This window comes from Podarcis pityusensis (assembly GCF_964106645.2).
Source record: "Podarcis pityusensis genome assembly, chromosome: 13".
Taxonomy (NCBI): Eukaryota; Metazoa; Chordata; class Lepidosauria; order Squamata; family Lacertidae; genus Podarcis; species Podarcis pityusensis.
In genome coordinates, this window is record NC_138038.1 from 31,059,728 (window position 1) to 31,073,213 (window position 13,486).

Below are 13,486 nucleotides of genomic sequence, written 5' to 3' on the forward strand. Positions count from 1 at the left end.
AAAATAAGAAAGAACAGTGAAAAAAACAAAAATACACCACCAACATTTAAAAACATTTAAAAACAAATCCATTATTCTCAAATCCTCAACTGTCATTACCTTCTTTCTTTGACCTCCTCCTCCTCCCTTTTTTTGTATCCTAGTTATTAATTATCACAGCAAATCCTTTCCATATTTCATAATAGTCTGTCATTACATTACCTTAAACTATTTTAATCTTATCTTTCTGTAAAAAATACCTTAAAACTTAAAACTTAAATCTTATCCTTACCAACTTCTCATAACCATAATATTCTTTCATAATTCTTTAAACATTTTTACTAAAGCCGAGTAATTTCATTCCAACATTTTTCTAACATTCATCAATTTTATAAAACAGTCCTAATAGTGAAAAGAAAAGAAATAAAAACAAATCCAATCTTCATCCAGCGTCCCTTCCTCCTGGTCCCGGGTTTTGTCAGTCCTTATTATCCCATCGATCTAGCACATTAACCTGGCAACCTTATATCCGAGGCCCTTAAGTCTCTTCCATGTCCCTTCCGCAGCTCTTCTTCATATTTGTAACTGTATTTTCCCTTGTCTCCTGCTCATGGGAACTCCAGCTTAGCAATATTTTTGACCCTTCTCAACAGATCAGCCCCTTTTCCATATTCGACACTAAATTCCATGTGGTATTTAAAAACATGTTTCAAAAACCCTCCAAAATTAAGAGCCCCCACAATCCCAAACATCTCACGGCCCATTGCCAGATTTGAAAAGTCCAAACATCCCTGCATATGGGGGTCAATCCAGCCCCCCCATTTCCAAGCCAAACCAAACTTTTTCTTTCCAAATCTGGCTTTTTCCAAGTTCATTTGTCAAATCCGAAAGCTCATATTCCTGTTGGGCCTGTTCTGTCAGGACACACTCCTGATTTAATTCCTGGGTGGGCTCCACATATTTTCCCACTGTCTGTTCAAAGTTTCCCACTGCCTGTTCAAAATTTCTAATCGAATTTGCCATCAAATTCGTCTTCTCATGTAACTGTTCCAGTAGGGCATTTGTTTTATAAAAAGCACACAACAGAGCTTCTGAATACATTGTCCTGCAAGGTCAAATGTCTATTCCCACGGTTGTAATCTGTAACAGCTGCCGGCTCCCTGGAATTAGTTACAGTTTCACAGTCTCCCTCTAGGGGGAAAACCTCTATTTGTTCTTGCAACAAAGTTTTCCTTTTTGAGATATTTTGTCAATATTTGTTCCTTTAAACTGTGAAAGGAAACAGTGGAATCACTATGTTTCTCTTCTTTTAGCTATCTGTCAAAAACGTTTGTCTCTGGTCAATGAGCTTCAAATGTCAGTCCTGACACCCTGCTCCAGGATCAGGACGGTGGAAAGTTACTTTACTTTAAACTCACTTCTGCAGGTTTAAACAGCCCCCAAAAGATCCCCCTTCTTCTCCTGCTGTTGAAGGGGTGTTCCACAATTTTAAATGATGAAATCCAATCCTTTAGAGGCAATTTCCTGAGCTCTAGTTTACGTTGTCTTTGCTTTATTCTGTCTACAAAAGAACAGAAGGCTGACTTCCTGTTTAGACCTTCCCGTTTCAGTACCAAATTGAAATAAATTTTTAAGTCCAATTCCTTTCTGCTCGCAAGTCCTTATTTAAAGTCCAGTTGTTCAAAGTTTAAGTACTCACGGGTGCTTATTTTAGAATCCAAATTGTCCCAGGAAAAAGGCAGCGCTCTCCGGCAACGGCTATGCGGCTTCGCTCCACGGAAATAGCAGTTGACTCACAGCACCGCGCCACTTCCCCCTCTTCACTTTGGAGCCCGTTAGTGGGTTCCATTGCAGGTTGGGGGGGCGCTAAGGGTGCCCGCCGAGTCCCATAGTCACAGGCTTCATCCGCCTGTGATTTTTAAAAGGGTCCCCGCTTCACCATAGCGGAGAAGACCCGTTTCACGCGGAGCTAGTCCCTCCAGTTCAGAGGGAGTCCACCATTGCCGATGGCGCCACCCCGGAAGTCTCCCATGTGGCCAGCATGACTAAGCCGCTTATGGCGAACCAGAGAGGTGCATGGAAATGCTGTTTACCTTCCCACCAGAGTGGTACCTATTTATCTACTTGCACTTTGACGTGCTTTCAAACTGCTAGGTTGGCAGGAGCAGGGATCAAGCAATGGGAGCTCACCCCGTTGCGGGGATTCAAACTGCCGACCTTCTGATCGGCAAGTCCTAGGCTCTGTGGTTTAACCCACAATGCCACCCACCTCCCCAACAGCTCTTTAGGACAATGCATTGAACCTATTTGAATACATCACATATTCTGTTGTATGAGACAGTATGGAGCCAGCATGGTGTAGTGTCAGGGTAGGACTTGGAAAAGTCAGGTTCAGAACCATGAACTTCTTTTAGGGCTTATCTACACCTACCTTTTGCCCTGCTTTTTCTAGCCAGAGGTCCTCAGCTTAATGTTCCAAACCCAAGCAGTGTTTTTTTCCCTCTCTCTCTTTTTGTCCTGTGAAAACCCACTGTTTAAAGCCGAATTGGAGCAAACATCAATTCGGGTTTTCCACAGATTTATGTCTGCTTCCATTGAGCTTTAAAGAGCAGGTTTTAACAGGGAAAACTCTGGAGCAAGATTTTAAAAAGGGCTCAGACATGGTCCTTTAAATCATGGGTCATGCCTGGAAAGAGAGAAGGATAGCCCTTTGGTGACCATGAGCTAGTCCATGGATAGGCAAACTAAGGCCCGGGGGCCAGATCCGGCCCAATCGCCTTCTAAATCTGGCCTGCGAATTTTTACATGAGTAGAATGTGTCCTTTTATTTAAAATGCGTCTCTGGGTTATTTGTGGGGCATAGGAGTTTGTTCTTCTTCTTTCTTTTCACAATATAGTCTGGCCCCCCACAAGGTCTGAGGGACAGTGGACCGGGCCCCTGCTGAAAAAGTTTGCTGACCCCTGAGCTAGTCGCTATCTCTCAGCTTAGCCTACCGCCCAGGGTTGCTAGGATGATAAATTGAGAGATAACCACAGTGGTACCTCGGGTTAAGTACTTAATTCATTCTGGAGGTCTGTTCTTAACCTGAAACTGTTCTTAACCTGAAGCACTACTTTAGCTAATGGGGCCTCCCGCTGCCACCGCGCCACCGCCGCGCAATTACTGTTCTCATCCCAAAGCAAAGTTCTTAACCCAAGGTGCTACTTCTGGGTTAGCGGAGTCTGTAACCTGAAGCGTCTGTAACCCAAGGTACCACTATATATATATTATAAATAAACCCAGTGCATCTTATTTACTGTTGGAAGTGACATGCAATGTAGGGAAAGAATATTAGCTGTGAAGGTTGCCTGTGTTGAGTGTTTCAGATGAGTGGTAACTGGAATCACTAATAAGGAGATGGAAAATACACCCACCAGTCTATCTATAGCTCTTATTCTCTCTATAGCCTTGATAGTAAGGAGAAGGAAAAGATATCCACTAGTTTATCTATCTCTCTTATTCTTGCCTTGGCCTAGGCTCTTGATTATTTAGGATTTGGATGCACAGCTGATAATCTTAGCAACTAGGCCTTTTAGATATTCACTGCTCACCTTCCTCCCTCTCATTTGGCACTTCTAGCTATCCTGTCATTATTTCCTCAGTCTGGAGGCAGCTGGAAAGCAGCATTCTGACATCTTACACAATGTGCTGCCAGCACGCTCTGCATCTGCCCAAATGGCTGGAGGCAGATGGAAAATGTAAGATGAAAGTGCAACAATATGAAGATCAAATATGAGATAATGACAAAATACCCCACTTTCTGTATACTATTCGTTTATAGAGATGACTGGTATTTTTGAGTGGAATATGCATACCAGCAAATTCAGGTTGTTGCTATTGTTATAGATTGAGGGGGGGGGGCAAAACCCTAAAAATTGATAAATGGTAGGATTTTGATTATTTGGGATGTGAAGGGAGAAATACAAGCTGCAGAGGAATTCCCTTTGCAAGAAAAAAAAAAGGGGGAAAAAAGCACACAGCCTGGCTAAGCTAGGGCTATTAAGAAACAATATGGGGCCATTGAGAGGCATTGGAAATGCAAGAGAACTGTCTTTCCCCTTGCCCTGAGGTGTGAACAGAGACTGGGGGTTTAGAAGGTTGCCAGGGTAACTTGGTGTGAAAAAGAGAGTCTTTTAGCAAGGTGTTTAGGAAAGAAGAAGCAAGGAAAAAAGACTGGAATGCATCTTGGGCAGGTTGGCTGAAGGCTGGCTGTACTGCTGTGGGGGACAAACCCCTCTTGAAATGACCATGCTGTAAGATCTGGACTCCCTTCTTGCAAACTGAAGATGTAAATAGGTGAATAGACCATATTTCTTAAAACTACAACAGTCTATGCCATGTCTCAGTTCTCCAAAGGAACACAGACCCTGGGTGAGTACCTGGAACCCCATGGATTGTTGTTACCACTCGACAGAGGGAGGGTGAGGCACCCAAATTTCATAACACTATTATTTTTACTATTTTTACTGTTACCCTCCCTTCACCCTAAGGTCCCATGGAGGGTGGCAACATTAAAACATGATATTAGAATCAACTTAAAACAACTTACAGCCATAAAATGATATGGGTCCTAAAAACATAACAAGTGTTAAAAGAGGTGCATCTTGAGCATTCTCTGAAAGCTGTATACATAAGTTACATAAAGTTGCTTAACTGAAGTGGATTTGTCATTCTTGTGCAACAAACTTGCTCCCTCCTATCAGACGTTTTGTGATAAGGAGAATGACGAGAAATGCACTGGAATCAGTGCTATTTTTCTAGGAAAAGAGGTGCCGGAACTCACTATGAACACCTCCCTTCTTTCTCTTATAATGGCAATGGCATCCACCTGAGAGGTGCCGGAACTGAGTTCTGGTGAGTTCCAGCTGAAAAAAGCCCTGGCTGGAATGCATGGGATAAAAAAATGCTTGATGCCATGTCATATAACCTCCCTGAAAACAAGTCAGAATGAATGCTCAGTAAGCAACCACTAAACTAACCTGCCTACAAACTGTGAGAACACACCAGAATGAATGCTCAATAAGCAGTTTATCCGGAGGCGAGCTACCTGGAAGTGGCCAGAGATAAAATGACTCTTTCAAGAATTTCACCGGAGCTTGAGTGTTACTAAGAAGGCATTAGCATTTGGTAAGGCAAATGTTTCCTCATAAACTGGAAGCAGCTGTGTTTCACTTTCACCCACACTTCAAGAAGGGCAACCTTTTGTATCCTACCGCCATAAGAGCCGAGGTTGCTGGCAGTCTTGCTGGTCCATCTTGGCTTCTTTCCCTTGCACCAGATCTCTTTTCGCCTTGCTATAAGGGAGGTCGAGCTCTTTCTCAGCAAGTGCTAATCTCATCATTCATCTGGTTAGCACAACAGCAGGTGGATGGAAATGTTCCCAAGGTGCAGAGTGCAAAGAGTCTATTCCATCAATGTTCAGGCACGAGACTTGGAAGAGCCAGCATTTTCCTTTATGAAATACGTGATCTGGCAGAAAAGATCAAACAGAAATCCAGGATGGAATTCGATTAGGCAAGCAGAACCTTTAGCTGCCTCTTCAGTTGTAAGTGTTCCTGCAATTCTTCACGGAGCAACCCATTTTTCATCCTGATGCAGTTCTAATTTGGGAAAGCATTTTTAAAATTGCATCCAAGGCTTGGAAACCTTCTGGTTGGATCATAATTTCTACCCAAAAGAGCAAAGCAGCTGAAAATGTTAAAAAACAACAACAACAAAACAGAATAAGCCACCTTCATATTGAAACAGTATCTCTTGTTGTAAAAGACAACATCGAAAAGACAATTTACCCTCAACCTGCCCAAACTGAATATGAAGAAGTTTTGGAGCAGAGACAGTGTGTGCAATCCCACTGCCCCTACCACAAATTGAAAGAACTTCTACTAATGCTTATCATCTTTGTGTCATGAAGAGCTTTACCTGGTGATTCCTGACTGCCAAATATTTGTTTGTTAATGTTGTGTCCTTCACATACACCCCGTCTGACCTTTGACAATCTTACTGTAGCATTGAGTTCTCCCTATCACAGAGAAGTTCTGCTACAATCATACTATAACTGGTTAATTACGTTGCCATTAATTGACTTAGAAAAATATTAATGGGCTTTTGCTTCATGAACATGCTGTGTTCAAAACAGAGTAGAATGCCAGGGTTGAAGACAGTAGTATGATCATGTTGGGTTTAGAAATGCACTGAATTTTACATTCAGTGGGGTACTCAGAGACAGGCAATGCTGTAGAGGCAAAGTTTTAGGACACACATCATATACCTGGTTCTCTTTTTGTGATGGTTATTTTAATTATGAGTCAAGTTGCATCTTCGAGGCTGATTTTAACAAAATATAATAAAATTTTCATAGGCCACTGTCTGAATCTTTTCTAGATTAGCACACATAATATTCTTCTTTTCTTGTTATGCTAAACTTGGGTTTGTGTACTTGCCTATTATCTATTGCCGTGGCGCTCAAAGAGATGTCTTTGTTCATATCATTTTATAATTCTGCGCAGCTGGGCTTAGGAGCCCCAGTTTGAATCAATCCCTGAATGCCTTCCCTCTCTGGGGAAATTTATAATATCTATGAAACTGATGCTTCTCCCATTACTATAGTCATGCTATCCATCTGCCTACACTGACTCTCAGAATGTCTTCCATAAACTTCACACTTCTTGTTTTCAAAGCTCCACAGCTCTGTGCTTGACACTGAGCACTTCTAAGCTGTTGCTATTTTCAGGTAGAATACAGTCACATACTGGCATATTCAAGTTGTGCAACTGAAGTAAATTTGGAGCACTTGCGTAATAAATCTTCTCCCCACCCCAGCACCCAAATTTCACTTTTTGCAATGAGAAAAGTGACGGGGAAATGCACCAGAAAGTGTGGGATAATGATTGCTTGATTCCACATTTCCTAACCTCTCCACAGACAAATCAGAATCAGTGCTCAATAAATGGCTGATGTTCTCTAATCTCCTTACAAACAAATCCGGATGAATGTTTGATAAACAGATCCTCTGGAAGTTCTTGGCAGCTTTAATGCCTTCTTTCATCCTCTGTTCAAAAGAAAGTTTTCTTATATTGGCTCTCTTTTTATCTTTCTTTGCACATGACAGGAGCCTGATCTGGCCAGTGGTCCATCTTGTTCAGCATCCTCTTCTCACATTGGCCAACAAGATGCCTGTTGGCAGGAGCGAAACTAGGTTTTATTTCACCCAGATCAAAGACCCAGTTTGGCACCACCAACACCATGCATATTTGCGCGCGCGCACACACACACACACACAGGCTTGGCACCTCAGTGGCACCCCTTTAAAGTCTTCACCTGGGGTAAAAAAATGGCTACCCGCCCTGCCCCCACTGTATTTATGGCTCTGCCTGCAGGAAACAAACAAGGAGGGTCTGAGCACAATAGCACGCTTCCCTCCTGTGGTTTCCATCAACTGCTTTCTGACAGTGAAGATAGAAAACAGCCATCATGGCTAGCAGCCACTGAATGCCTTACCCTCAATGAATTGGTATAGTTATCTTTTAAAGGCACCCAAGTTGGTAGCCATCCCTGCCCTTTAGGGGAGAAAATTCCACAGTATAGCTATGTGCTGTGTGAAGAAGTAGTAATCTGAAGACTGGGCTATTAGTGTGTATTCAGAAACAGGAATGGTTCTTCTACTTCTTAGTCATAAGCTTCCCATAAATATCCAGAAAAGCACAAACATTTATTGTTTCCAGGCACCTTTAAAACATTTCTCTTTGGATTGGCACTCGGTTAAACAGATGCGGCGTAATTTTATGACAGGAAGTTTTTGTTTTATCTTGTTTTATTTTGTTTTATCTTGTTTCGGCAGCACGTTTTGCACCAAAGGTTACCCACCTTTGACCCCTTTCAGAATAAGAAGGGTGGAAATTGAACTACATAATCTGTTTTAGTATTTGGAAGTATGGCTGTGATTTTTTTCTTGATTTTATATTGTTTTATAAACCTTTTGAGGGGGTTTTTGGTTTGGTGGTTTTTTTTACAATCAAGTGGTATATAAATTTTATGAAATAAATAAAATAAAAATGAATACATATTAAGAAACATCTCCAATGGTTTTCTGTGGTCTAGGGGAAACGTCCTCCTAGTCTTTACATTTTTTGTATTGCTCCCAGTGTTCTCTTTCCGTTGTGTCAACTCTTAATCGGACAGCATAGGTAGCACCACCACGATTGCCCCTTCCTCAAACTGCATCTAATGTGCAGAGACTCAGCAAAACCTTCAGTTTAGTCCAGGCAGCTTAACTCCATCACAGCAAGGAATGTGTAACAGTCCGGTGGCTGTTTGTTGATCCATCAGAAGCTGAGGTCATTGTTAAGCTTTTCAATTAGCCATTGAATGATCTGGATAGAGTGTCTCCCCGACAGCTGCCCAGGCTTGGGGGTGGGGGATGATATAGTTCAAAGGGATGACTGGTGCTCTGTTCCTCCTGCTGTAATCACATCTAATGCAATGTTTCCCTACTAACGTCCAAAACATGCAAGCAGATAGGGAAACAAGCCAAGAAATGGTCAAAGAGGCACAGTGTCCAACTGGGAAGTTCTCCTGCACATGATTCACCAAAATGAGCAGGAGATGGTAGCGTTCTGCATCCACTTCTTTTGCATCTTTATGGATCTCGTACGGTCAAACTTCCTGTTGGATGCTTTCCAACGTTACAACAGTTAGTAAAGGTAAAGGGACCCCTGACCATTAGGTCCAGTCGTGACCGACTCTGGGGTTGCGGCGCTCATCTCGCTTTATTGGCCGAGGGAGCCGGTGTACAGCTTCCGGGTCATGTGGCCAGCATGACTAAGCCGCTTCTGGCGAACCAGAGCAGCGCACGGAAACGCCGTTTACCTTCCTGCCGGAGCGGTACCTATTTATCAACTTGCACTTTGACTTGCTTTCGAACTGCTAGGTTGGCAGGAGCAGGGACCGAGGAATGGGAGCTCACCCCGTCACGGGGATTCGAACTGCCGACCTTCTGATCGGCAAGTCCTAGGCTCTGTGGTTTAACCCACAGCGCCACCCGCGTCCCTGTTACACCAACGTAAAAGGCTTGAAAACACTGGAGAAAATATGGGGTAGTTTTGTGAGGCATGGAAGGCTTCTATTATTCTTTATAGCCTGTCATTTCTACAAGGGCAGGAGCTGTGACCTAGCAGTGGAACACATACTGTGCATTTAGAAGGACCCAGGTTTGTGCCTTAGCATTTCCAGGTAGGACTCAGAAAGACTCCCATCTGAAACCCTGAAGATCTGCTCTAAGAGTAAGAATAGGGAGCACTGAACTAGATGGGCCAGCATTTTTATTCAGTTTTAAGGCAGCTCTACATTTTCCAGTGAGCTCAAGGTGGCATACATGGTGTGCCCCATCTCCTCCCACCCATTCGCAACAACCTTGTGAGATAGGTGAGGCTAAGAGTTAGGGATTGGCCCTAGATCACCTAACAAGTTTCACGGCTGCAAGGAGGTTTCAAACCAGGTCTTTATGGTCCTATACAGGGCTCATCCACACTTTGCTTGTCTGAGTTCTAGAGAGGTTTTCTGCATGTCCAGTGCTTTCTACTAGGCCCAGGTCCAAGAGTGGTTTTCCATTTGCCCCAAATGGAAACTTGCTCTTTACCACGGAATCAGAGCAAACATCAGTCTGTGGAAAACCCTATTGACATTTGCTCTGATTCAGCAACGAAGAGCAGGCTGTTATAACTATTTATTAATTAAATTTCTATACTGACCTTCATCCATTTGGTGGGGTGATGGTGTCTGCCAAATCCTAAAGCCCAACAGGGACATATAGGTGTGTGGGTCTATCTATAGAGAATTAAATTTACCTTCCAAAGTTTTGTTTTGTTGATAAGTTATATTAGAAGTAATTATGTGCGCTTTTGTTTAGTTTAGTTGTTTAAAATGGTGGTCGAATGAAAAAGACAAGAATGAGCTGAGGTGGCACGGGAATGTTATTTTATTTCTGTATAGGGGAAAGGGGTGGAGTTAATCTACATATTAACTGGATTTTGTTTCATTAGTGACAAGATTTATATCCTGTCATTTGGTTGAATGGTCCTCAAGGCAGCTTACAACAGGCTGCAATATGCAAATCCTGAAATCGCACAATTCAAGCATCCCTTAGCTGACGGATGGGACCAGAATTCTTCCCTGCAGCTCCACAGGTGACTTGAGCTCAGGGTTCATTTTGCCACTGAAAGGGTAAGAGTTATGTAGATGTTTAACTACTAGTGTCATGTTTCAAACATGTAGTGGTAGGAGGCTCTAAAGAATGGCCTTCTATAGCTAGTATAGCCTTGTACTTAGGACCAGATTCCTAATTTCACCTCAGAGAAGATGGAGCAGGGCATCCCCTTCCTGAAGCATTTCAAAGCATTCTTCCCACCTCCTGCTGGCGATAAATCTCCAACGGACAGTGAGGCCCTCTCCCCTCACCTACCCTTTTACCAGCTCCCCCCCACCTCCCCTCCTAGCAGGTGGAGAGAAGATGAGAGAACTATGGGGGCAGACTAGCAACTCCCTTTAGGATCCTTTTTTCAACTGCCAGCTTGAGTATAGCCAGCTGCTGCTATTGCCGACTGACAGGGCCTCTTGTGCTCTGAGGTCATCTCTTCAGAGCTCATGGCTCCGGAATCTTTTGGCTTTACTCCCAGGCTATCAGCATCCAAAGCCACACCGACCATTAACAGTGGGAATGAACACCCCTGTGCATCCAAGCGCCCCTCTTAGTGGGAATGGTCTTCTACTAGATGGTGCCATGTACACACACCTCCTGGCCTTCCTTGTTGGAGAAGCCCTCAAATACTTGACTAGCCTTATACTGAAGGGCCTTTACTAGTCATTATTAAATAAGCTTACTCTTTCCAGAACAACAGTTTTCTCTTTCTGTAACTTTGGTGTTATAGATGTTCTGAAGTAGTGAACACATACCCTCCAACATTTCTCTGATGAAAATAAGGACATCTTTTTCCATCATCATCATCATCATCATCATCATCATCTTAGTAGTAGTAGTATCCTGCCCTTCTGACTGGGTTGCCCCATCGACTCTGGGTGGTTTCCAACATATATGAAAACATGATAAAACATTAAAATTTTTAAAAAATCTTCCCTATACAGGGCTGCCTTCAGATGTCTTCTAAAGATTGTATAGTTGCATATCTCCTTGGCTCCAAGGTCACATAACTCCATACCCTCCCACATTTCTCTGATGAAAATAGGGATATCCTAAGGAAAAGCAGAAAATTCCAGGATCAAATCAGAAACTGGGATGGCTTGGATTGTCAAACAAAGACACCAGCAGGTTGAGGTGAGAAAAGAAAGGGGGAGGAAAAGGAAACGACAGCTTTTCATGGCAGCTACTCCAAATGGTTGCCTGGCCTTGAGCAATGCACATATTTCATTTTTTTTTTTTTTACTGTGTTTTTATGCAAACGTGGTATATTGGAAAACTTTGTATTTTTTCCTTTTTAAAAATTAAAGCCATGCACCCAGCTAAACAAATGCCCACAACTAGCCTCAGGTTTCTGGGACTTTGGGTGGGAAAGTACTAACCAAGGGCAGGAGGCAACAACATTCAGGATTAATATATCCCATCAAGCACTACCCACTAGTGTGGATGGGAAACACCAAGAGGCATAAAATGGAAGGTGCTCATATGTGAAGGGACACTAACACACACATGGAATCCATGATCTACATGTATGTCTTTGTGGGGGCACAGCCCAAGGGATAGACCTGACAGAACTGCACTGGGATTATTCAAGCCTACCATTCAAACTAGTTCTGTGCCAAACCATTCTCCTGCAGTTGTGTGTGGTTTGTTTTATACCATTCTCCATTAATCAATGAGAACAGAAACTTTTCAAAGGGGAAAAGAAACTTTAGTCAAATTCTCGTGGGTAGAGAGCACGGTTGTTGTTGTTTCTGCCATGCCTACCCTTACTTTTGAGGTGGCCAATGTTGTAGGGAAATCCTTGGGCTCACTTGGATTGCCAAGCAAAGACACCAGCCAGGAATATAGGAGCAAAACAGCAGCCAGTAGGCCTGGTCTTTATTTTAAAGGACTGTTGCAACAGGACTTCCACCCACATGGGTGCCACATGGGTGAAGCAGGAAAAAGCCCAGAACAAAAGATGGCTCCCACTTTTATCAAAATAAATTAAAAAATTGTCCAGTAGCACCATAGAGACCAACTAAGTTTGTTCTGGGTACACTGGGTACACTTTTATCAAAATAAATTAAAAAATTAAAAAATTGTCCAGTAGCACCATAGTGACCAACTAAGTTTGTTCTGGGTACAGTAGTACCTCGGGTTACAAACACCTCGGGTTACAAACACTTCGGGTTACAGACTTCACTAACCTGGAAGTAGTACCTCGGGTTAAGAACTTTGCCCTAGGATGAGAACGGAAATCGTGCAGCAGTGGCACGGCGGCAGTGGGAGGCCCCATTAGCTAAAGTGGTAACTCAGGTTAAGAACAGTTTCAGGTTAAGAATGGACCTCCAGAACAAATTAAGTTTGTAACCAGAAGTACCACTGTATAAGCTTTCGTGTGCATACACAATTCTTCAGATACGGTATCTGAAGATATGTGCATGCACATGAAAGCTTGTACCCAGAACAAACTTAGTTGGTCTCTAAGGTGCTACTGGACATTTTTAATTTTTTTAAATTTAAATTTATTTCAACTGCATCAGACCAACACTGCTACCTACCCGAATCCCAGTTTTACAAAGATACCCACAACACCCCTAAAATTACATTGTACATACATCACAAATTGGGAGAGTCTGGTGACAGAAACCTGAGTATCAGGTTTGCCTCCATCTTTCCCTTGACCTCCACCTCATACCCTTCAAGTAAGACAAAAGAAATATTTACAAGTTCCTGGTTTCCCCAACCAAGTTAATCACACTTCTTTGTCCTGACCAAGAACCTAATCCATGGGTAGGCAAACTAAGGCCCGGGGGCCGGATCCGGCCCAATCGCCTTCTAAATCCGCCCTGCAGATGGTCTGGGAATCAGCATGTTTTTACATGAGTAGAATGTGTGTTTTTATTTAAAATGCATTTCTGGGTTATTTGTGGGGCATAGGAATTCGTTCATTTTTATTTTTTTCAAAATATAGTCCAGCCCCCCACAAGGTCTGAGGGACAGTGGACCAGCCCCCTGCTGAAAAAGTTTGCTGACCCCCTGATCTAATCCATTCCTGGATGTGTTGCTATTGTCCACAGGATGACTACCTGTCTGGCACCCATTTGCCAGGATGCCAGTGATTATCTCTTATGCAACAGGCTGCTGTGATCCCAGGTTTCAGGAATTATGGTTGTCGTTTACCAGTTTCCCAAGTCCCCCCTTTGGTAGCCATCTTTTCCCAGAGCAGAACAACGTTGGTCGTGTATTATGTGGTGCTTTGAGGAGACATTGTTAACAAAGGGGGGGGGGGT